We start from the raw sequence: 26148 nt of genomic DNA on the forward strand, positions 1-26148 counted from the left end.
CAAGTGCTTTAGACAAACATAACAGGCTGAACAAACAAGCAAGAAGCACTCCATATGCATAAAGGATGCAATTTGTAAGCATTCTTGTTCTCCAGCAAGGCAGAGCAAGCAGGCAGCAGTCAAAACGATCAGCAATTTCACAGAATGTAGATATTGCTATATGTGTCCCCAACTATCATTATTTTAATTGTCACTTTGTCATTGCTGGTGATATTTTCTTAGCTCTTCTTTTCCATATGTCATTTTCTAAATAAAGGCTTGGAAAATAAAAGCCTTACTTTGGGCTGAGTTCTGTTTGGGGAAGACTTACCGTTAGCAGAAAGGGAATTCGATAACTCTCTAAGGTCAGAGGCCAGAAACTCACACTGTTCTCCTCCACTGTGTGCCTTGTCTTCAGCTCGCATGGTCTGCGGGGCCAGCAGGACCGGGGCAGGACGTGGCAGGCTTACTGGTAGGGTCTGAGCTGCATTTGGAACGAAGACTTCAGTCTGAAGCGCTGTAGCCAAGGTGAACTACATCCAGAGCGAGAGATCCAAGGAGGCGCTGGTCTAAGGGACAGGTGAAGCTGTTGTCAAAGATCAGTACGGGGTCTGCGTGTCCCTTTGGTGCTCTACTTTCAAAGGAATTCTTTGCTAGGATTAGATCCTGAATAGTTGTACAGCATCTGGTGTATACGGAGGAAAAAGAGGGTTGTTACACATGTTGAAACGTGTCTTCTGTCTGCCTGTTTTTCAGAGGAAAGGTAATTTCAGTCTATGCATCTCCCTTCAGCCCTGGATACCAGAGGCAAACCACAGAATAAGGGCTACAAAAAGCCTCCAAGAGGCAACATGTATGGTGGCATCATCTGGGGAATAATTCGTTCTGAAAATCTGCATGTTTAGCTTTTACACTTCATTTAATTGCGAAGAAGCAAAGATATATTGGTGATTCTCTGCACAGGCATTCAGCGTGGAGATACATCATTCAGATGGGTCTTCAGCCCTGACGCTAGGCATAGCAGGTGATAAACTGAGCTCTGCCGTGTGAGGTGTGTCTCTGAACACTGCCTTTCTCAGCTGCCTTCTCCATGTGCTGCACTGTGCACCATAATTTTTTTTCAGTTACAAATTTATTCTCTTTTGGTCTGTTTTACAGAACAAAAAAAAAAGGAAAAAGAAAAGCTCAGCTAGGCTCCGTAGTAATGACACAACGATGCATAGGCAGTGAAATGAGCAAAAATGTATTTTATTGCATAGGATTAAAATTAAAGTTGTACTATGCAACTCAGTGATTAGTATTTATGGGTGATTTGGATGCACATTGCAATAAGGGATGCATGATACTTCTATCTAACATTTATGCCACATTGTTGTTGAAGAGATTGACCTGCTTTAATTTAATTTTCTATAGTTGATTTTCCTGGCCATCAAGGAATTATTTTTATTTTGTATGTACTGAGTGTCATGTTTGTGAAATCCCACCCAACTCATCGTTTTGACACACTTCTGAATTTCAATGTCTGTGATCATGGGTCTGTTCACTCTACTTCATGCCATGTTTGTCTCAGAAAAGGTTATTGAAAAGATCTTAAAATTAACAACTGTAAAGCTGAAACCTGTAAAGCTTCTCTTGTATGCTAATCTCAAACCCTTTTCTTTCTGGCATCCATCCATGTAGCTGAGGGAAGTAAATAGTGGGTCCCCAGACAGATGGCCATTAAGTCCATCACTTGAATGCCAACCAGTCTGGGAGCTATCAACCTTTCTGAGAACTGAAGGGTAAACCAAGTAGTTAAAACAGTGTTTATCTGGCCTCCTGTTTGCATGTTTTCTTCCTAGGCTTTGCTCACATTCTCTATAGCCTAAGGCAATCCCTGGTGAAATAAGTTTACCAAACTTGGTGCTCTGTATTCTTATCAGCTTTATTTTAGTTGTTAAATATAAAGTATCACAAGCTGAATATTATCCTTGGCATGCAGATGAAGGAAACAAACTCTCTTGTTCAGACAGTGGATCATAGATTCACTTAGGTTGGAAAAGGCCTCTAAGTCCAGGTATTAACCTAGCACTGTCAAGTCCACCACTAAACCAAGTCCCCGAGCACCACGTCTACACATCTTTTGAATACCTCCAGGGATGGTGACTCAACAACTTCCCTGGGCAGCTTGTTCCAATACTTCACAACCCTTTTGGTGAAGAAATTTGTTCTAATATCCAACCCAAACCTCCCCTGGTGCAACATGAGGCCATTCCCTCTTGTCCTATCGCTTGTCTCTTGGGAGAAGAGCCCGATCCCCACCTTGCTACAACCTCCTTTGAGTGATAACGCCTCCCCTGAGCCTCCTTTTCTCCAGGCTAAACAGCCCCAGCTCCCTTACCCGCTCCCCAGAAGGTTTGTTCTCTAAATGTAGCACAGGTAGCCGTGGTGCTATGATCTTAACTGAAGTTTGGGTAGGCTGGAATTTCTGCTAAGGTGATATTCGTATCAAGGAAAGCCACAAATCTGAGGAGCTTGTTTATAGCTGGAGGCTAGCCTAGCTAATTGGACCTAGCAGTTTTTGATGCACGATCCAAGATTTGGACAAAACATTTTGATTCATATTATCTGAACGCTTCATAAAGTGTGATATTTTAATTGAGCCTTGGTGAAAAGTGGTGAAACACACGGGCAGTTTTACAGAACAGCTTTCATATGCTGTTCTTTCTTTCAAAACATTGCTGGTCTTTGTTTAGGAGATGAAAACAGCACAGGTATCAGGGGAAGATCCTTGCCTCTCTCAACTCCATTTGCTGTACATACTTTTTTGACATGCCTCCCTGGGGCTGCCACGAGCTCTGAGCTAAATAGTTCATCGTGTCTGCACATGCCATTTTTCTTCCTAGCTGTCCTGTCTATCCTGGAAATTTTGCTACATCTGTTGCCTTTTTAAAGATTTAATTTTATGTGTTGTGGTAATAATGAGTATTAGTATGGGGTATTTCAGAGGCTTGTGCACAGGGGTAACCAGGTCTTTTTTCTGAGAACAGTATTTAAGGTTTCATCAAAGTTCAGCCTATACTTTTCAGAGCATGTTGTATTTATCAACTGAACCTGATCTACCGTTCCGCTAAATTGATGATTTGGCCAGAGGCTGTCAACCATAAAGTTTGGTAGTCTTACAACGTTGTTTCCTAGCCTGTATTTCAGGTTATCCTAACAGCTTTTTATCTGTAGTTCCCTAGATTCTTGCAGATTTCTCTGAGTGTTATTTGGTCATGGAGTTATGTAGCACTTTAATTTTCCAGTTTGATCCGACCTCTGCTCTTTCAGTCTTGGTGTTTCTCTGACAGTCTATTCTTGTTACATTTAAAGAAAAAGTATTTCTCCAGCATCTTCTATAATAAAAACTATACGGATAAATACTTCAGCTTTTCAAGAGAGTCTTTATCCTACAAAATTACTTTCCTTATACCCTTGTGGCTAAGCCTATTCCTTAGCTCTCTTGCAACTCACCTGCTTCTGAGATAATTAAAGTTTTTATATCTTTGACTGTCTGATCTTTACATTCTCTCTAAGCTCATCTGTTACATCCTACACTTAACTACCAGAGTTTATTACTTGCACACACATCTTTGAAAGAAAAAGATATCTGTGCCACATCTCTCGTGCTGTTGGCATGATGACCTCTGACCTCCATAGTTCCATTCTCTATTGTAAAGTATTAAGAAAAAAATTTCTCATGCTTCTGCTCCTCTGAGTATTTCTTAACAATTTCCTTCTTCTACTTCTTCTTCTTCTTCTTCTTTTTTTTTTTTACAAAATGTATGGTTATTATTGTTTTTTTTTTCAGATAGTACAGTTTTATTGGGGTTATTAAACACTTGGAAAAGTTTCAGAAACAAAACTGGCATCTTAAGTGTTGTACTGCTAAAACATGATATTAGACTCAAAAAGAAATCATAGCTTTATCCACAAAGAAATCAGTTGCTTTTTTGTCTCCCGATAGACATTATTAGGATGCGAAAATTCATTACAAAATTAGTATAGTATTGGAAAAATGGCAATACATTAAATAGCTAAAATGGGCATATTAAGTCTTTAATTAGTCTTTTACTAAAATAATGTCCACAATCGGCACATCTCTGTAACTCTCTAAGTCCTTGATTAAGAAAAATATTTTACTCCTTGGTGGAAATTTAAAACTGAAAGAAGACCTTTTAAGAAACTGATGAAGATGTACTTTTTGTAATATTTATCTTTAGCATTACTTTTCACAAATAGGTAAGCAAAGTCTTTTGTCAGGATGATGTTCTGAAGTGAAGATTGCCAGAGATATTTGGGTAAACAAATAGGTTTTCATAAATGAAATTCAGTCATTGGAATTTCAGCTTGTATTCTCCCATATATATTTGTTCTGCTGCCTGCCAAGTTCTTCATGTGGACACTCACATCCAAACGCTGTCCTCAGTCATGTGAGTAGCCTCTTTTTTTGCACAACAAAGTACAAGGGGAAGCAGTTCAGGAAAACAAAAGAACTTAACTAATCTAAGTCAAGAAAACTGAAAAGAAATTGTACTTTACAATAGGCATGCATATGAGAAAACAGAATGAAAACAAAATTGCAATCAAATCTCAGAAGCATATTATGGGAAAGAAAGTTATAGAAAGGAAAGAATGTATTGTGGATAATTTCAGGAACTATTAAATGTTTAACTGCCAGTTCAAAAGGAAATAGCAGAGCTGTTTCAGGACGAGGTCCTTAAATTTATTTGTTTATTATTACTATCCATCTACAATAACTTGACATTCAGTCTCTCTTGCCCATCCTGTTTTATCCCCATAATGTTTCTCTCCTCCATGAAGCACTCTCCCACCCCCAAAACAAACAAACAAACAAAAAAACTGGGGCACGCACACGAATCTGTGTAGAAAGTAAACCTGATTTCCTTTGGTATTATAGCATATACCAATGCAAAAATTATTTGAGAAAAAGGAAACCTCTGAAAATAGCAGTAACACTGCATTTCTGGCATTATTTTTCTGTTATTTTAATCCATGTAAATCATGTGAAAATTTATCACTGCATAATAAAACCCCACCAGTAACATTTCTTGCATTATTATTTGATAGTCATGCTAACCTAATGCCCCACTAGTACATTTCCCATTAAAATTCCCAAATTCATAAAATTTGAAATATAATAACCATAAGAAATGAACTTTTTTAAAAAATGTTTTTGTGATATACTGAACATGAAAAGAGTATTTTGACAACACTGACAATACTAGCAATGCATCTATTTAATTTAATCCTCAAAGTGTTTATCTGCATGTATATTTGGCTAGTTTCCTCCTTCTCTGCACTGCAGTGTTTAGCAGGCTGATGATTTAATTGCAACAATCTTCAGAGCTCTCTCAGTGCCTACAGGGGGATATTTAAAGGTAGATGTTAGTCTCAACCTCACCAGACATCTGCTGGGGCCCCCGTGCAGTCGCTCACGAGGCTGCTCAGCAGAGCCACCCGAGCAGGAGCACCGGCCGCCCTGATCCACCTCTCCCTGCCTGCCGCAGAGCAAGCCAAGGTATGTTAACCTCATTAGACGACCGTTAGCTTTTGTGAATCTCTACATCTAGCTACACAGGAGTGCTCTATATAATGTGCAACAATAGTCTTTGTGAAACACTTGGCTTTTTAATCACTGTTTTTTCTGCTTTTGTGCTGCTTTGATTGACATAGCTGCCCAGCTCCTGCTGATGGTGAGCATGCCTTATCTGTAGTGCAGTAAATAGAAGCTGTATACCCAACAATTTGTTTATTTTGCCCTTCTTGTCTCCATCTTGGCAAGAAAAAGTCTTTTCTCCTTTACTATTTTCCCACATCAGTTAGGAACAGGCCATGGAGCCAGCTGGTAGGACTCAGTTCACTTAAGGACAAAAACTGAGAAGCCATAGAGAAGCCTAATCCATTGATTTCCAGGACAATGTAGGCTCCTGCAAGGTCGTGTACTTTCTGATACAGTGGGATGTAGAGATTCCTGAGATGACGTAGCTCCAGATAGATCTATACGACAAGCTAAAATGCTCACATTTCTGCTAGGACTTTTGCATGGAGCCATGCAATGGAGAGGCACTTTGTCATGCGTTGCAGACATAGCACAGGACAGTAAGTGCTCTTAGTCGTTTTGCAAGAATTTAGGCTTCACATGGACTGCCTACTAAAATTGCTACTTGGCTTGGAAGTTATGTGAAGATTTTTTTTTATTATTTTTTCATTTGAATACAGAAATAAGGATACTAGTGTAGACTGAAATAAGCTTGTAATTACTTGAATTAAGCAGAGGTCTTGGAAAGTTAATACTCAAGCAGGGTATGCTACGACATTATGAATACACTGTAGGGTATCACGTTAATGATCGTTGTTTTTGACTTAGTCCAGAACAGTACCATTCAACTGTACTGCAGTAGTTCAAGCTGTAAATGAGGGGAAAATCGAGTCACTCGATAGTCACGCGCTGTAGTTAATGTTTGTTTTCTTTATATTGCATTCTTCTTATTATTATTTTAAGGAAAATATCTGTAAAATGTGAAAAAGAACACAGCAGTCACTATTACTGTATTACCATTTTAAGACACATTTTTAGTTCGCCTTTATCTCCTTGTTCCTTTTCCAGCAAGGGACCAAAAGCAATGGCAATGACAATGGTTTCCTTCAATAGCACAGTATGTTGAAGAATCTTTTGCTTTTCCCTTTTTTTTTTCTTTTCAAAGTCATCTCAGGTTACGTACACTTAATGGAATGTATCTACTCATGTCTTCACCTTAGAGTGAATTATACATATTTCTACCGGACATCTATGGGTTTGTCCTTTATTCCTAGTTTTTTATTTCATCAGTAACTCGCTGTCAATTTTGACATCCACTAGCTTGAACTGGTTTTGCTCAGGGATACCACACTGAAGAGGTTTTCAGAAGGTCTCCAGGATAGTAGATTCTGCTAGGCTTAGTGTCTAGAACATTTTATTGAAAAATGTTTTATTGAAAGCCTACTGTTCCTTGAAAAATGTGGATGACATCAGTTTGCTTTGCTTGTCATCTTCTTTCTTTATACAGGGTGAGCAGGTTTGCCATCCTCTTTTGCAAGAGACCGAAAATAAGAATTGAAAACATGTTGTAATATATGTACTTTTGCACTGTTATGTTAGCTCTAAGTGGTTTTGGACCCACCATAAACAATGAAATCCCAGTGGCAGCTTCATTGGTGTAAGCCTACACATGCTATTCTAGAACAACATGCAGTTTCAAGTAGCTTTTACAGAATGTGTGAATCTAACAATACAAATAATCTAGAGCAATGGTACCACCCCAAGTGTCATGCCTGTGGGAGAACAGGAATCTAATTCTAAAACCTTACTTTGCACTTTTAACTCAAGAGAAAATCCATAACGTTAACTCCATGCCTGCTGACAGATAAAGTTTCAACAAAGTCTTTGAAGTCTTGAGGGAAGGGGAGGGTTTATGTCGAGGTCACATGAATCCAGTCTTGTTTGTTTCTTGACCTGGCTCCTCGATGTGGCCCAAACCTGCAATGAGAAAGAAGGAGCAGTGCCGCGAAGCTCCTGAGCTCTGAGGGTAAGGATCCCAGGTTAAAAGCTTCCCGGGGCACCTACGCTGCTGGGAGAGCTTCTGTCAGTTAGAAGACGAGTTTAAGTGGAGGCTGAGTGAGGATTTCTTGCCTCTGAAATCATGCAGTCATGAGAGTAAGACAGGGATAGCAGGAATAAAATGTAGATATTACTGGCAACTCATGCAGACACAAAGGAGAAAACTGGATGAGGACATGAAGAAAAGTGAAAAACCTGGATGCTCCCTCCTACTGCAGTGTTATCTTGTAACGAGGATCTAATTCCGGGCCCAAGCTAAAACAAAATGTTTAATGGTCAGAGAAATAAAACACAAACAAAACTCAAAGAGTACTGGAATAATTTTATTTAAAATCAATTTATGTTCCAAGTGATAACTATTTATCAGAGAGATGAAATATGGAAATCAAAGGTACCGTACATGATATAAAGTTTCCCTTCCCAAAATAAGGCAAAGCAAAGGAAAACAAAACAAAACAGCACTGAGAAAAAAGAGAGAAAATGCCAATAGTCTACAAAGACTGGAAAAAGAAAAAGTACATTTATAAAGACATGGTGTGAAATGTTAGTCACAAAAATAAAACAAGGTGTGGTGTTTGTTTGTAGAAGTCTTCATAAATTTCTGTCATGAGGTGCAATGTTCTTGTAATTGACAGCTTCTGGGGGGAGAAGAAGGGATTTGACAATAGGTTGCATATGATGAAAAGGCTTGCAAAAACAATGGGCAATAAAGTTTTAAATTATCTTTTAAATATTCAGAGACATTTGAGGGCATCGCCTTTGCTAGCAGTTTTATTTTGGTAAGCACAGAGTAATGAGATTGGATTGGGTTATTTTGTTTCTACATGTGTAAATGTCTCTGCTGTCTCCCCAAATTGACAAAAAGCATTAAAAATGCATAAATGATGTTACGGCTTTGTGGTAGGAAATCATATTTTGAATTCAGATACAAACAGCATTCTTTCAAATCAGAACTGATCAACAAAAAGAACATGGCCAGGATTAATTGGCTGTAGTGGGAGTCTAATGACTGCAGGAAGGAAAATATTGACAGGGCTGATACAAGAGGAAATAAAAAACCCCTTGAGATTCTGCAATGTCAGTGAAAAATAAAAAAAAGATTCATCTTAAAAAGAAGGAACGACTAGAATAAAAACAAAAGAAAACAGAACAAAAACAGCCTCAGTTTCATAGAGTATGATACCAGCAGCAGAAAGTCTACCTGGAGGATGTGAGTGAGCACGAGAGGCTGTTCCACAAAGCCCTCTTTTGCCACGAAACCCAATGAATCTGCAAAGTTTGGCTTGACTCCGCACCGGTGTGTCTCCCTCCTGGCAGAACGCATTCCCCAGAATTACAGTAGCTTTTGCTGGTGCTCAGAGGTGGCAGCTGAAAGCAGCCTGGCACTTGCCCTATATTCTGTTTCTGTATCATTTTAACTACATAAATCGGGAAATGGGAGCAGTTAGAAGTACCCAAGGTATACACCTATGGATATTGCAAGTATTAAGTCTCTGGTTTCAAACTCTCCAAAGTATTGCTCATAAGGAAAAATGTGTAAACAATTTCTATTCTGCTTTATGTTCACATAGAATAATTTCAAATGGTGTCAGTACATTGAAACACTTCTCTGATTTTAATTAATTGATGAATAGGAAGAAAAAGTCTCAAAATTTTGGTTGTAAATAATGCCCCCTGTTTTGTAAGAACTTAATTAGAAAGGTTTTCCCATTCAGCAGTAGAGCACTCATAGTTCTAATAGATAGTCTGAAATAAATAAGCTTAGAATTGGGCAGCTGTTCCCAAATTAGCACTGTCACAGAACTTGACTTCTAATCCTTTTCTTATGCAGACTCAAGATTTACTTCAACCCACAAAACTCCACTATACTTGAAATTTAACTCATTCTTAGCTATGTGCTCCTTCAGCATGAGTGACTGCATGCAAAACCACGTTGTTCTTTTCAGGGTACACAGAGATGCAGGAGAAAGCCAAACCATTTCCTCTGGTGAAGTTACAAGCCCTAACTGAGTTAGGAAAAAGTTGATGGTGGATAGCAGCCTCTCTGGATCTGCCATGCGTGAAGTGTTGACAGCAGCACTGAACCAGGCGATTGAGTCACTTCCAGGCGTGGACGTCACTTGGAGGCTGACTACAGCACAGCAGATGCTCTCCCAAGGTGTGGGTGGCGTTTTCCCACCACAAGAAAGATTTCAATGAACTGCATGGTTTCAGATGGATGTGTATAATGCCTCGCAAAATTAAACCAAATGTGAATGCATTTCTTTTTTTACATGGGAAATTCTGCAAGCAATATAAATGACATTTGGGTTCTGCCTTGAGAAAACATTTGGAAGGAGTATTTACAAAGGGAAATCTAGTTTCTCCTTTCACAGTGCACTTCATTTTTTACAAGTAATATTTCTGTTATTGTTGTAGGTGCCAAGGTCAAAACCCTCTTTATTTAAATGGAGTAAATGCAAATGTGCTGTGAGACACTAAGTTTACACCACAATGGGTAATGACTGTTCATTTATTTGTAAGAAAGAACATTTGCGGTTTATTTTTGAGCCAAAAAGATTGTTGGCCGTTATTACACGTATGAAAATGTGGTATCTCATTTAAAATGTGGCAGCAGCTACTGACAGAAGCAAAACTAACCCCCAGAAAACACTGTAGATAGAATAACTGTTTTCGAAATATGAATGAGGTCACACTTGGATGTGATCTATGTGTTATTAAAATCAAAGATTTCCCTAGGCAGAAAGCCATTAAGCCTGAGTTAACGCCATAAATATCTAACAGCTACTTCAGGTGGATAATTCTGATTAAAATACTGCTGTAGCTTTCTCAAATCACACTGCATGAATACAGGTCTGGAAATTAGGAATGCGATGTTGAGCAGTTACCCTCTTGCTTATAGACGTGACAGGGGAGAGTTTGCCCGGAGCGCCATTAGGTGCTTGGTGGTAGGGCTCTGGCAGGGTCAGCGGGTGCCAGGGGTGCCTCTGGCACGGCCTCGGCTCAGTGGCTGCGGTGCCTGCACAGGATGCGAGGATTTGGATTTAATTTCCTCCTCTGCCTCACAGAACTTCAACCTGCAGCTCCCATTCCCGGGAGAGCTGGGGAGACTGCTGGCTAATGAGGCAGGAAGGAAATTTCTCTCAGTCCACCCTATTAAAGCCGTATCACTTTGTACAGAATCATTAAGTATTAATTGGGCCAGAAAGAAGGTAGAGGGATGCTGTGGATAGCTGAGTCCTAAGCCTACTGCAGCCAGTGTTTAATTTTCTCCTATCAAGCTGCCTTTCGAGCAGGGTCTGGCCACAGGCCTGCCTGCTTGCAGCGGCACGAAATTAATTACCATCCCTTGCTGGTGTGCCTGGGGACGTGGGGTGCAGCACGGGGACAGCCACCCTCACACCTCCTGAGCAGGCCATTTCTGAGGGCATGGGGCCGGGCAAGCAGGGATGTCTGCAGAAAGTCGGCTCTGGTGGCCTGCAGGCCTTGCTCGTCTGCATGGAGGTCACACCTGGGAGACCAGGCCTATCAGTTCAGGCCTCCCTGCGCAGGGCTGATATTATTCACAGGTTTTCCACAGCCCCCACGGATGATTTGTGCGCTGCCCCACTGGGTTGAAAGGAGGCAGCCAGCGTCCGTGCCCTGTTTTGTGTGACATCGAGCTGAAAAGAGGTGCTCAGAAGTCTGCTGGAGCCAACAGAGCGGGGCCCTCTGGCAGCGTCAGCCTCGACCACCTCCCGGTCCCAGCAGGTATTTATCTCCCCACAGCTCACTTTGTAAGCAGCGAGTACATCTGGACTACCCTTTGGCTCACAAAGGATGGGGGATCTTGATTTTAAAAAGAAAAGCCACTCTGCTTGCCCTTACGGCTTACAAATATGCAATCACACAGGTGGAAGGAAAATGAGAACACTCAGGCGGAGAGCTACATCTAAGCAGTGCCACCTCAAAGGAAGACAAACTTCCTCGCTCGCTGCCAAGGGAGCAGCTCAGACATGCCCTGGTGTGCCAGCCCCCCTTCCCCTGGGTGAATCAGTTCTCTTGTGGCCTACGGGCTGCTTCAAGCATGACCCGCACGTAGCTGGATCAAACTCCCATTATCCTTTCATGTTTTCTAATTCAAGACTGCCATTTCTATACTGTTTTACTTTAATTTCAAGAACTCTAACCTCGTTGGTGAAGCACTATTTTTCCTCCGAGTTGAGACCAAGAAGACGGTAATCTCTCTGATCGATGCCTCTGAGGTTTCCAAGATAACGTGCTGAAATCCCAAAGGCAGTTTTATGGTGTGAATTCAAGATGCTTCCTATTTCTAATAAGAAAGCTATATGATTTCCAATGTTCATAGTGTTGTTTCTACGTACGGTGTTGAAGTACAATTTGCAATTCACACAGATAGAGATTGGAAGCACAGATTAAGAAAAAAAATGAGAGGATAACGCTAATAACAGAAATTTTAGCTTTAAAAAAGGAGATCATTTGAAGGGGAAAAATAAATTGTGTTGTAGGAAGACAAGAAGAGGGTCAAAGAAAATTGAATTTTACTAAAATGATGTCTTCATTTATCATGTAAGTTTTACTAAGCGAAGCCAGAGAAATGATATTAGACGTGACCAAAATTGTTTCTGAGCTTTTGCAAGGTGACAGAGCCTTATAAAGTCTCTGATTGTGTAAAATGTTACGAATATCAAAAGCAAGTACTCCAAATATGGAAATTTCATGCACTTCTTGACAGAGGACCAGATCTTGTCCTGCATAATGGAACAACTATTGAGCTAGTGCAGTTCTGTGACCCAAGGGGCTACGATTGCCCCTGTGGTCCTCCAACAGAGGCAGTGCTTGGTACACCTTATACCACCTGGTATGCCATACACTGATTTTTGAGGTTCTTTGCCATGAATTTAGGACTTGGAGGAAGGCTCCTTAAGTCTTCATCCATGTTAGAACATTGAACTTGCTTGGGACCATTCTTTGGCAATGAGAACAACTGGCATGGGATGGCCTCTTCCTCACAGATGAATAGGCAATCCAGTTTTAGCACCTGTGTGCAGATGCAGAAACGTCCCTTAGAATTTAATTTACTTGGTTTCTGGGACCAGGGACGCCTCACAATTAAGCACTCTGTTAAGGACTCAGTTGCGTTGATATAGTCACTATACTGGTGACGCAGAAGTGAAAACATCCTGTATGACATAACCAGATCACTCTGTCTTCTAGGCAGTGATTTGTTTCCTGAAGTAAATCAGAATGACTAACCAAACTTCTCTTTACCCTAGGAAGGTAAAACTTATCACCTGGAAAAAAATAATAAGCATAAGTTAAGTGTCCCCTCCCCTCCCAAATGAGTTTTCTTAGCTTAATTGACTTAAAGTATTTTTATGCCCTTTCTGTTTTTAACAACTAGTCAAAATTAAATCACTTCTGGCCTAAAATTAATGGTAAGTCACAGGTAATGAAAAATCTGTACTTCAGACACTCCCACAATGGATGAAAGAGCTTCACTCAGAAGGGTATAGAAGTAATAAACTTGTAATAAATGTCAGAAAGATGTGAGCCCTTTATTGGAAAAAAAACTCATGTACTGCTTTTAACAACCAAACCTGTCAGTTATATAAATGATAATGTGCATTGAGGGAAAGTAAGCTATAAATCCCTTATTTCTGAAATGAAATTTCATCAAACATGAAGAAATAGGTTGATGACAAAATTAATTCTCTGTAATGCCAAATATAGATGCATCTGGATAACAGTGTTTTGAATTCGGAGCAAAAAGGGTTTTCCCAAATATTTTCCTGCCTCATAAAAGCTTTGCATCCAAAAGTGCCCCTGTCCTTTTGATTATTCTCACCTGAAACTGTGGACAATTTTGCAATATTATCTTTACCACCATGAGCAGGTATTGAGCAGAGGCTTGAGTGCCAGTTGCAGGATGCACACAGTCAAACAACAGCAGGCTGCTGCATTCAAGGGAACCATGAGCAGAAATGCTCTTTACCACCTCCAGCACAGGCTGGTTCAATGAGTAAATGCAGACCTCAGGCTTCTGGCTTCTCACTGGACCTGAAACAGATTTCACTGAGTTCACTGAGAGCTGAGATTCTTCCTGGGCCCACAGCTGGAGACAGAGACTCCCATTCGCTGCATAGGTTTAGGTTTGGTTTTATAGATGGTTCCCAGCTTTACTGATCTTACTCTTCCATTTAAATATGAAGCAGACTGAAGCATTTAAATAACAAACAAAACATGGAGTGGTATTAATGCGAATGCCCTGACATCCCTTCAATTATCAGAGAAATGTATTTTATTCTTCAATTTAACACACGAGTAAACAAACAACAACAACAAAAAACAGAAGCAGAGGTAAAGTGATTCTAGAAAGACAGGACAACCTGTAGTAGCCTGAGGTTTACCCTTTATAAATAAGGAAGGCAAGACACAGGCAGTTACTAAGATGTGAAAAAAAAAAAAAAAGGAAAAAAAAAAGGAAATTAAATCACAAAGCCCAGATGACATTTGTCTAAGAGTCTCGAGGAAAGTGAAGTCTGAAGTAACTGAACTACTGCCAAATGTATGTAATTTATCATTACACACACCTACTATATCAGATGAGTGGACTAAGTGTCATATCCTGCTTTAAAAAAGCTCTAAGATTTGTGTTCAGGACATAAAGAGAGTACAGGGCATGAAGTATTTAAATGCAAGGGTATTTCAACCTTCTCATACAGGGCAGGAAAATTTATCTCAAAGGTCATCCAATTTCTTTTCAAATGGTAAAACCAGGCTGTGTCGTTGTAAAGGAAATCTCTGTCAGAGGAGGTATGGGATTAACTGATGCATTAGCTGTGATTGCTTTAATATTATAAATGATACTTCATGGGTTTGATGAATAGTTACATTTGGTTTACCTGCGGTTCTGCATTTGAAAAGATAATATAGAGAAAGCAATAAAATTGAGTAAGTAGAACAGTATAGGGCTGCTATTACCTAAAAATAATAAATGAATTACACTGAAAGGCAGTATACATGCAATAACTGTCAGTCGGTTATCTATCAGCCCATTTGATTTCTATTAGGTGGCAGGAAAGACTTCTATATTTTGTGTAATTATTGATGTAAAATTCAGACGAAAATGAATTGGCTTCTTCCTTCAGCTTTGTTTCCCTTTCTGCATAAGACCATACACAAGTCAAAGGGATCTGTGCCAGGAAATAAATATACATATTTTTTTTTTCTCCAGCCTCACCTGCCAGAAAAAAAAGGTTACCTTCTGGCATGACAGATTGGTTAGAAGGTCACGGTAGATATCCCAGTGGAGCTAGGGATACATTTTTTGGCACAACATCATATATACATTTTAAGTAATGCAACACAATATTTACAAGTACTTGCCAAGAAAACACACTGGTTTTATTTAAGTGCTATTCAATTCCAGCCCGTTCAAGCTTAGCAGTCGTGAACTTAAGCAGGTCTCGACCCACTGGTAAGCAGGCTGACAGGGATGCTGCTAATGTGTCTGGAAAGCAAAGGGATGTTCTGTATTTCTGTTTCCTCTGGGAGGGAGAAAGAAAAGTTCTAGTAGGAAAAAAAAAGTACAGGGAGAGATGATTATCTGTGAGGATGTGGTGCAGCTTCTGTATAAGGGGAAACTGAGGAGATCTGCACTATCCTACTGCCTCTAAAGACTAAGGAAGAGACCGAAGCATCTGAGATCACAGATATCATAAAAAGTGTATCAGAGATGACTGCCCACCATTTTTCAAAATACTAGAATGGAAGACTGCCCAACAAGAATATTAAGCAGCCACTACAAAACTAATGTGGAGAATTTGAGGTACTTTTAATATAAAATGTATAATTAATTTTGGAACTCTGTGGCTCAAGCTGTTGTTGAAACCAGAAGTCAAAAGAGATTAAAATAGGTATTAAAATAAATTCACAGAGTTTCTATAAATGTATGTTAAATTCAATGGACAGAATGCAGCCCGCACACTGGAAACTCCACACTTCTAATTGCTGGAAACACAGATTGCTGAGAGAAGTAATCTTTTACTTTATGCTACTTTATGATTTCTCTATTTCTTATACTGCTTTCCAAGCATCCATTCCAGATCACTGCCTTTGATTCAGTCACGTATGTCCATTCTTATGTTATGTGTCCTTTACCGTTACATATTAGGTATTGTGGATTTTTTTCCCCCTCAAAAAATGGAATTCTGTTTGTCATGGTTACCAGCATACAGCTCACCCACAGTAAATTATAAAACAGATGCTTCCGTGTAAACACCGCACTGTTACACAAGCCACACATGTAAAGTTTGCATACCTAATCTTGCATGTTTTATTCATTCCTCTACCTCCACAGCTTTATTTTGCATTCTTAAATTGTGAGGAATATGTCACTCTAAAAAGGACAGTACTGCTATATAACGCTATCCAATGCAGGTTTGGAGAAAGAAGTCTTTGCTTGGCTTTACGTATCATTTGGCCACGATATACCAAAGGATAAGAGAAACAATAATCAGTGACAAACTAGACAGGTTACTGCAGAACCACCGACAGGACTGAAGCAGAGTTGCTCAATATGCACCACCTTCACTGAAATCACCTAGACTTCTGAATTGTCGAGGCCTTTAAAGGTGGGACAAGGACAATGCAGAAGTCAGGAGAAGTCTTGCTACACACACATGAAATAACCACTACTATGGAGGAAAAAATAAGGTATAAAAACTTTTTGACATGGAAAGTGTCTTTCATACACTAGTTTAGAAATCTGTGCCGTTGCATTGTCAGGAGCTTGTTGAAAGTAAGTATCTTAGTAACATTTGGAGATTCACGATTTTCATGAATAAAGATAGCAGATGTCTATTATATGAACTAAAAAGAAAATTATAGTGAAAAGTGAACGTTTCTGCTCTCTGACAGTGCATGGCAACTAGTTAGGTGGAGAAAACAGTCCTTCTGTGAGACAAAACTGCTCAGGAGTATTTTTATGTTGCTCTTTCAAACAGGTGGCGTTGCCTAGAATCTAACATGGCGCTGGGACGGAGTGAGTAATGCACACTCAATTTTGTTGTTTATTTTTTATTTATTACTTTTCAGGGGGAGTATTTTTTTAGCCTGTTGACCCAGTACTAAGAAGGATGCCAAACTCTGGGGGTTGTTATTTTCTCCTACTATGTTGATTCGCTTCTTCCTACGTGGAACAAACGTCCTAATACTAGTATTAAAAATGAACAGAGAATACTTTGCACTTACACAGGCAACGTCCATTTCTGCATCTCAACATACTTTACGGAAAGCAATTAATGCTTACAACACCCACGTGAGGTTAGAGATAAGAAAGCTGCAATGCAGAGGAATTGACTTGCTCAGCCTCAGAGAAGCACAGAACCATGGATTTCAAGTCTCGCACTCTAACCACTAGACTCAGTTGCCTACTTCGTTATACTAAGTCTATATAAGGAATAATTTAATACTTTGGAGGCTCTGTATCACATACTCTGAACTGACTTTGTACCTCCACAGAGGAGTTAAAAAACTCTGAGCAATCCTTCTGTATGTTTTGAGAAGAGAAACAAAGACCATCAAGCTATTTATTTAAATGTTATTTTAGAACGTATTGAAAAATGCTTCTATTATTTTGTTCTGAGTGCAAGCAATACAAAGTGTTAAGAGGTTTCTCATTACAAAGCAGCTAGTCTATGCAGTCAGTTCTCAATGTCAGAAAAGATGTTATGCAAGTGACTATAAACTGTTGCAAGTCGAGACTTTTTCACCTTGCTCTGGTGCTGCTGAGTCTGATGGTGCACTGGTAGGAGGATGGAGGAGGCACTGCCACGAACTCACTGCCGAAACAAGGAGCCTCCTGGAGCCCTCACCTTCCACCCACCGAGAATACGAGTGCCTATCTGTGCAACCCTTACCTGGCTGTTAATGTAAGCAGGAGGGTCTGGCTTTGTGTTGCTTTCCTTTTCTAATGAGTGAGATTTTCTTACAAAATCAACAGTGCTTCAGCCGAAGCGAAAAACATTTTGACACAAGAGGTAGGGCCTCCAAGATCGGTGGGTGATGCTGTGAAAAAACATTGGATCAGCAGGCAGAGGCTCTTTGGGTGAGGTGGCAGAAACCTCCTTTGAATTTTGCCACAAGAACGGTGATGTACACCTACATCAGGCCATGTGTTTCAACAATAATTGATATATATATTTTTTTTCCCTCAATGGAGAAATACAACGTTTTGAAGCGTAGCTGAAACTTGCTGCAGGGTCTGGCAGCCAGGGCTGGGACGCGGGGCAGGAACACCCTCGCTTAGCAGGCGCTGGGAGCTTTCCCCACACACTGGGAACTGTAGAGAGCAAGAACAAGAGTGCCAGTCACTTTTAATAACCTGCAACAAGGGAGGGTTGGTTACACTAGCTCACAGCTTCCGCCAGGAGCAGCGAGGCTCCCCGTGAGGTGCTGAGGGCTCCCCGCTGAGGGAACACCTCAGGGCGGCACGAGCGGGCCCCTCGGCACCCGGCGGCCTGCAGCACAACCGCTTGGTGCCGTTAACACCGCGGCGGGCCGGGGGGCCGCGCCCGTTCCCGTCACCGCAGCCCTCCAGCACCGCCGAGGTCTCGGGGAGGCTCGGCCGAGCCGTGCCGGGCCGTGCCAGGCCAAGTATCGCGGGAGCCGGGCGCTGCCGCAGCCGTTGGGCGGTGCCACGGCGGGGAGGCGGTGGCGGAGCGGAGCCCGGCCCAGCCCAGCCCAGCCCAGCCGAGCCGAGCCCAGCCCAGCGCAGGGCAGGGCAGCCCCGGCCGCGCTCCGGGCCGCTGCTCCCGGCGCTCCCGTGCCGGCGCCATGCGGAGGAGGAGGGCGGCGGCGGCGGCCCCGGGCGGGCGGCGGCGCTGCTGAGCGCAGGTGAGCGGGGCGGGACGGGGCGGGACGGGGCTGCCGCCGAGGGGCCATCCCCGCCGCTAGCGGCGACTTGCCGTGCGTGGCAGCCGGTGCCGGGGGGTCCCCGCAGCCGGCGGAGCCCTCGCGGGGCTGGGGCTCCGGGCGGCGCTGCCCCGGCTGGGCTGGGCTACGTCCCGGTGTGGGTGCGCGGCTGTCTCCCCCGATAATCTCCGCTTCTGGAAACGGGGGGCCGGGAGAGAGAGGACCCGAGCGCCTCCGGGAGACCCGAGCGGGGTTTAGGGCAGACGCGGAGCAGCGCCGTGGGCTGCGGGATCCGCGAGGGGGTCTCGGGGTGCGGAGCTCCGGGTGCGGTGCGGGGCCGTGCGGGGCCGCTCCCGTGCCCAGCGCCGGCAGCGGGGCTGGGGCCGGGCACGGCTGGGCTGGGGCCGGGCTCTGCCCTTCAGAGCATCCTGAAGTTGGGGTGCCGGCCGCGTGCCCGGGGGTCAGCCTAAAAACTTCTCCCGGGCTCACGGAAAACGCAGGTGGCTTTCTCAGGATAAAAATACCGGCGGTGAAGGGAGCTCCCTGCCGGAGCCGCCGCCGCTTCTCCTCCGCTGCAAAACGGCGGCGGGCTGAGTAACTTGTCTGGGTGCTTCTGGGCGCCTGGGAGCAGCGAGGGGAGGGATGGGCGAGGGGACGGGACGCGCTGGGCATTGCGCCCAGCAGGGCGAGTGTTATTCGCACTGCTCGGCGGCTCCCACACTTTGTGAAAGGAGGCGAGGCCTTCAATCTTGTCTTGGTTTGCGCTGGTTCTTCACATAGACTTTAACAGTTCCCTGTGCTGTGCCCAGGGTTAACAGTGCCCGATTGCCGGTGGTCGCGATGCTCTGCGGTGGTCCCTAAAGCTGTGCCAGGGTGCAGGGGCTAACGAGGGCAGTTATAATTGCGATTTAACTGGCAGGCTGGTACTTCAGGTAGTGCTTTAGGTGGGCTCGTTACTACAGATGCTGTAGGATTTTTTTTTTCATTAAGAAGTAGTTACGGCTAGCTTTAAACTGAGAGCGTAATACAGCATAAATTTGGTTTCCCCTGGGGTCGCTTCTGTGAGGTCTGGAAGCGATTTCTTCGCTGGAGCAGAGCTCTGAGGAACAAGCCGTGCTGTGCCTTCCTGTCGCTGCGCCCGTACGTGCGGCTGGTGCTTGCGACTCGCGGACGATGAGCGCGCGTTACCGTGAGGCGCCGAGGCTGGAGGAGTCGGGTGGAAAGCCAGCCTGGCAGCCTCCTCTTCGGCTGCGGGCGAGCTGTAAGAAAATACGAGCGTAAACAGCTTCGCCTTTCAGGCACAAATCAAGAACGAAGGGGAGGACGACATAGCCCTGTATGGTCTGGGGATTTATGTCTGTTAACTCCCGCCTCCCCCTCCAAAAAAACCCAAAATGATTCTCCCTAAGCATTTCGGAAGAAAAGAGGTGGCATATCTGTTCCCATCATCCATACCCCAAGAACCCTCCTACTAGGGAAGAATAAGTTGTAAAAGCGTTCCTCACCAGCTGCAGCAAAGCTGATGACCACTTTATATTTTAGAATCAGACTGCGTTGCTTTCCTCGTAGCGTTAAGCACAGTTGCTTTGAGTTGAGGCAAAATATAGCAGAGCGCTACCTGACGCCTCTGTCGGATGACAGAAAAATTAAGGCCAAGGAAGAAAAGCAGAAATGCTTGGAAATAAGAAACTCGGAAACCATGTCATATTCTTCTGTGTAAGGTAAGTAACAATTCTAGTGGTTTTTTGTGACGTTAGCAGATGCATTCAAGAAAATACTTTTCCTGAAGGTATGTGAGTCACATTTAGGAACGTAGGAAATACTGAATAAAAATTATATACAGTGTAGTGAGATCTGTGTGCTTTTGGCATGCCTGTTTTTCTTCAAAAACTTGGAGATTAAGAAAGAATTAGTATGTACTCGACTACTTTTTGATGATTCAGTTTCAAGTTAGAGTGAGTATGATGTGAAATATCTAGGTTGTCAAAAACGGCCTTTTTAGTGTTCACAAACTTTGCTATTTCAAGGCTGTTTTGTGGGATCGGAAACAGTGAGAGAGTTTGGATTTCTCAGCATTTTAAAGGGGTTTCTTTGGCTCAGGTACGCAGAAAAAAGAGCGGCCGGGCCGCTCCCATCACCAAGCAGGGAAGAGCGCGCTTTCAGCTGGCGCAGCTGCAAACGTTCCTTGGCAGCCACGTCCTCCAGGTTCGTGTGAGCAGGGATCCTGCCGCTGCTGTCTGCTCGGCTCATCTTCTGGGTCGAGTCGGCGGCCGCTGCCGAGCGCTGTGCGCCGGTGCTGAGTCGGTCACTGCCCTTTCTGGCAGCGCTCGGTGAGAAGCCAGCCTTACGAACAGCACTCCTGCAGGAGACCGTCGTACGGAAGGCACCGGTAGGTTTTTTGTTGGTTGGTTGTTTTTTAAGTGACGCTGGTTTCAGGGGTTTAAAGTTTTGGGCTTGTGGTTCTGTCTTTACTCGCAGAAATGTCTTTGCCCGTTGAATGAGTGGGGTTGGTGCAACACAAGTGTTTAGCTGTTTTTTCGGTCTTACTCTGATGTTGATGATGAATGTGCCGGCATGGGTTGTCGCGGCCAGGGCAGCTGGTTCCGCATCTCCGTGGGACACGTCGTGTTGGCGCTGGCGAGCCACACGTTTGTCAGGAGATCCTCCGGTGCTCGGGCTGTGTTCTTCCTTGGGTGCTTGGCACATAACCTTTGCCTGGTTGGTGTCTGACTTGCTCCAGCGTTTTATTCGTGTTTGAAGAGCTAGAAAGCTGGTTCTGGGTGGTGTCTGCCAAGCCGTCAGTACCACTCAAGTACTTGTTACTTGTGATTTCAGTGGTGTGTGTGGGAGAGCACCCACCATCTGAAAACAAACAGAGCTGGTGGGGTTCCCGTGTCCGTTAGCTGCGACAAGGCCACGCAGCGGCCTGCAGGGTCACCGCGCCTGTCGCCTGCCAGGGCAGGGTGGAGAGCGGGCTGGGGAGGCATCGCCTCCAGCTGCCGAGGCGAGGAGAAGCCCTGCAGGCTGCTGACCGAGGTCTGCTCGCGTGTTTGTAGCCGTCGCTGGATGGCTGCACCTCGGGGATAGCACGAGGGGAAGGAGCCGGAGGGGGACTTGGCATTTCCAATCTGTTACAGCACCTGGGATTGTCTTCTGATACTTGGGTATCGGGTTTGTCCCCATATTCTTTTAGGGTCAGTATTTCAGTTGGGTTTACATATTTTGTGCTTCTTGCCAACAGGTCTGTAGGAACAGTCTGCTGTAGTACAAGGCCGGTGTGTGAAGGCATGGGCTGAAGGCAAGGGAATTATTTACAAATTCGACATCCTTTACAGGCTAAGTGGCTTACAGTGAGGCTGCTCTGAACACAAAAAGCTTTTTTTTTTGGTCTAGATATTGGGGATCCAAGACATGTGTTGCTTTGAGACATTGATTCTGTGAAAAACTGGTGCCAGGCACATTGCTCAACTCCGGTCGGAACAAAGCAGCGTGGAATAGAGTAGACTTTTATTACTAAGAAGTTTGGTTAGATGAATTAATAAGTCTTTTCCACTTTAATTTCAGAGCCATGGAAATGCTTTTTAAAATGAAGAATAGGTCTATTTTTAAATGTCAAGCTGCCTATTTCAGGAGAGGAGAGAGGGGGAGAAGCTAATTCTTAAGACACAAAACACTTGATAGCTCCACTAGATGCACCAGATGTTTTTTTTCTTACTAAATGTGAAAGAGCTTCCTGTATCGATCTCAGGGATTGACGGTTTGAATATTGTAAGTTCTTCAGGTAACTATACATGAATTAATAAACTGCTTATGGTATTTGATGATGATTCACGCTTTTTTGGAGAGTATAGTATGTATTTAGGTTTGGTTCAATCAATGTTAAGTCAGCTTTTTTCGTAGGTGAAATTTGTTTTAAATATATTTATTTAAAATGAAGGCATGTCTTGGAAAAATAGGGTGGCAATCCGTAGTCATTTTTAAAGCAACCTTGCTTCTTCATTTTAAATGATAATTACTCACGTAGCAACTCTGAAAAATGTAATTTGTAATGCAATGTAGCACATATGGCATCGAAACTTAAGCAGTGGACTTCAGCTTGTTGGATCTAACTTTGTGATGCCGCGGTCCTAGCACGCATGGATGCAGTTCTGTTTATATAGAGCCTGTCCCTTCACGCTGGCCGGCTGCCATTTGGTGCAGCACTGCCTACGTTGCACTCTGATTCTGCAGCAGAGGTTGACAAAAATCTTTCTGTGCCAAATCTCTCTGCTTCCCGTGCTTAAATATCGTTGTTGCCTGTCTCTCCTCCTGCAGCTTCGATGAATCGCAGGAAAGCTACGGGAAGCATCGCGTTCATTCTTTGGTTTGTCAGAGGTGAGGACTGGGAACTCCAGATTTCAGATGAAGTGGACTCTGGTCTGTTCTCCTTAGAACAAAGCACAAACAAAAAGGACATTTGTGATCACTCCTACTTCTGGAGAATTTCCTCCAGCAAACTTCTTCCCGAGTACTCTTCAGCTGACCTACCCGTCTTTTGCAGAAGCCAGATCCAAACGGATCTGGTAGAGCAGGCGTGTGCTGTAGATCAGCTTTGGAAGGTTGAAACGTGGCTTTCCTGGAGGCTTTATGGGCGCTTTCACTACTGAGTAGCTTCTGTTTTTAACAATCATTCTGCCCCTATCACAAACTCAGCTTTTGTTAATATAACCCTCATTTGAGTGCCAAATGTTGCATTATAGCAAGGATTTTGTCCAAAGCAGTGACTTAATGTGTCTGAATTGGCCAGTTCATAAAGTGGTCTGCTGGTCTCATGTGCTGTACTCTCGCGGTCAGTATCACAACAATAGCTGTGGGCATCTGAGTTTTCTGTCTTAGCCTCTAGCCTAAATTCCTTCAGTAAGTATGAGGGGAGCATTTGAAAGGCTGTGAACTGAGCTGCTTGCTAACATATAGAGATGTCAAACAGAATAAGTTTCAGTGCTGACTGAGGCGGTAAAGTTGCATATGTTAAAAGAATGGTCTGTGTGACAGATAATAGATTCACTGGAAAATGCAGTGTGCCTCGGTTAAATAATGAAAAGGCAGGAAATTACCACCTGAGTCATAACATACTGTAACTCCATCCACTTGCTCGCCTTTCTCAAGCACCTGTGATCTGAAGGTTGTACGCAGTCATTGGTGTGTACCCCCAGAGGTCAGCCAGGCCGTTTTCTGTTCCCCCATGCCCCAATACCGTGTTTTCCCCCTCAATATTTTCAGTTTAAAGGGGTGTAAAGGAAGTGAGTAGGAGGGATTCTGCTTGTAGTATGATGCTGTGCACAGTTATTGGGGACGTAGTCTATATGGAAATGCGTAGCTTTATCCGACACTGCTTAATGAAATCTATGCTATAAAACACCCAGACAAATAGCAGGTTATCAGGAATAGGCATTTCCGATTTTGCTTTGCAGCTGTGAGGCATTGCACCTGCAATACGTGCTGCTTAATGGCAGCAGCAAGAGCCAGGATGCGGTGCAGAGACACAGCTCTGCCTGTCCTCCCCCGAGAAGGCAAATTGCTGCGGGTACCGCTGGGGCTGTGCCTCCGCTGCTCTCGGCGTCGTACCCATTAAAGCTTTCCTCGTCTGGTGAAACTCGGGTGCCTGCCAAGCAGGAGATGGAAGCGGGGCTCCCTTTTCTGTCCCCGTGAGGTGTCGGTGGGACTTTGGGGTGCTTCGTTGTTCCCCTCGGTGCTGCCCAGAGCTCCCCCCGCTGCCAGCCTGGCACGGCTCTGCCGCAGATGGGGCCGCGTGTGGCAAAGGGGGGGGTGCTCAGTGTCCCCCCGTGCCCAGAACGCGGTCCTAGGGCACGTGGCAGGTTTGGCTGTGGTTTCACCGGGCTCCGGCTCCTGCAGGCACTTCATTAAGCTTTGACTGCCGCCATCGGGAACGGCGTTGACTCGGAAAAACGGCATTCATCTCCATTTCTGATTGCATGCCATGAGGGGTTGTTTCTGAACCAAACAGTGGCTTTCACTGTAGCAATAACTTCCAGTTTGCATCCCTTCTTAGCTAAGCGTCTGCAAGTTGGTTCAGAAGACGTTAGTCAGCGTAGGCATTGCTGCGAGCCCAGGTGGCTAACGGGGGCTTCGCAGAGGTTGGAGGCTCCAGGGCTGGGAGATCAGGCTGAGGTTCTGATACCAGTGCTGGTACTGATCTGTGAGGTGTAATCTCAGCTCTAGGCTTACATCCAGAGTGTAGGTGGGCTCTAGGTCTCTACTGGCTTAATAGGAAAAGCACAGTTAAAAGTGCTGAGTGATAAATTGGGCGATTCTTCTGATTTTCTTTGGAGGAACTTCTGTAAGCAGTTTGTTTCTGTCTTGCCCAAGGATTAGGACATTTAATTCATATGCAGCTGTACGAGTGGTGGTAGATTAAGAGGCCATTCAAGGATGTACTCATACTGATTTACAGTTACTGGCCATTTGAAAATGTACGGGGATAAAGCTCCATTAATTTTGTTCTGAATAAAACAATTTTGCATGCAGTCCTTGAAGAGCTGCTGCCTTGGACTTGCTCTTAGTCCCACTGCTGTGTTGCCACAATTAGTGTCTTAGGTCCACACCTGAGCCTGAAATCGCTGCAAATCACGCTGATAAAGTGTGAAAACAAAAAGCCGTCGGAGGAAACCATTGGGCTGTGAAATAGAAGGATGCTTCTGAAAGGCACCCAGATGAAGGTAATCAACAGGCATGTTACAGAAAGCTACTTCCAGTGCTGCAAAAGGTGTTCATACAGTGCTGCGAAAAGTGCTGCCGTGGGGAGGCCACGGAGGGAGCCCCCCAAAGGAGACCATGGGGTCGGTCCTTTTTTTTTTTATCATCGGCAGGAACGTACTGGCTCAAGAGATGGTTGTGGGTGTAGTCAGTGTGCTGGTGTGGGCTGCATGTCCAGCCTTGGAGGGGGTGAGCATCGCCAGGGAGCAAAGCTGGTGGGGGCTGCTCAAAGCCCTGGCCCTGGGAACGCTCCCCTTGTTTCTAAAGAAAGGATCGGTTTTCATCATTTTTTTAAAAATCTTGCAGAAATACCATGGAACTAAATTAAAAGCTGCTTAGGCAACTGCATGGAGTAGTGATGAATGCTGTAGCTGTGAGTCCCCGAGGAAATTAAACGTTCCTCGTTCCGAGCGTGGCTGGGCTGTGTGAAATAAATGGGGCACGGGGCTGTGCGGTGACGTGTGGGGAGAAATGCTGAAGCGCTGCTTCCTTCTGTGGATGGGACCTGCTGCGTGTGCCGAGTGAGAGTGGGCTCTGCGGAGGGGTCTCTTTAGTGCCTGAGAAAGAGAGCCACCAACCCACAAATTGCCTCTAATTCTGCCAGTTTTTCAGAGCCTGAATTTGCACCCTGCGTAACATTCTCTTACCACAGCGTTTTATTGTGGCAGTTTTAGGAAAGCCTGGCAATGCACATGACTTCTAAATTTGCATACCGTTTTCTATTTTAAAGCCCTGTTTTTATTGCTTACAGCACTGCCAAACTGCAGGTTTTTTTGGGGCAGGGATTTCCCTTGCTTTGTTGCTGCGAGATACTGTTTTTAAATCGGCTTTATTCTTAAAGTGGTAGCTGAAAAGCC

The 26148-nt window shown here is 43.8% G+C and overlaps 1 protein-coding gene and 1 long non-coding RNA gene across 8 annotated transcripts in view; both read left to right on the forward strand.

Moving 5' to 3' along the window:
- Nucleotides 1-11201, forward strand: part of LOC308197993 — a 30104-nt gene extending 18903 nt beyond the window's left edge. Inside the window, exons 5-8 of the long non-coding RNA XR_013953507.1 lie at nt 398-559; nt 736-5542; nt 6632-6680; nt 9568-11201. This is a non-coding gene — a long non-coding RNA (uncharacterized lncRNA). The remainder of the gene's footprint in view (nt 1-397; nt 560-735; nt 5543-6631; nt 6681-9567) is intronic.
- Nucleotides 11202-16644: 5443 nt separating this feature from the next.
- The window catches only part of GALNT13 (polypeptide N-acetylgalactosaminyltransferase 13), a 126107-nt gene continuing 116603 nt past the window's right edge, over nt 16645-26148 (forward strand). For 2 of the 7 annotated variants that reach the window (XM_080599440.1, XM_080599437.1), the window contains exon 1: nt 17175-18520. The gene's annotated coding sequence lies outside the window, so the exon portion shown is untranslated. The other 5 variants (XM_080599442.1, XM_080599443.1, XM_080599439.1 and 2 more) reach the window with 4 other exon arrangements.

Source organism: Anser brachyrhynchus (genome assembly GCF_964034855.1).
Source record: "Anser brachyrhynchus genome assembly, chromosome: 7".
NCBI classification, from domain to species: Eukaryota; Metazoa; Chordata; class Aves; order Anseriformes; family Anatidae; genus Anser; species Anser brachyrhynchus.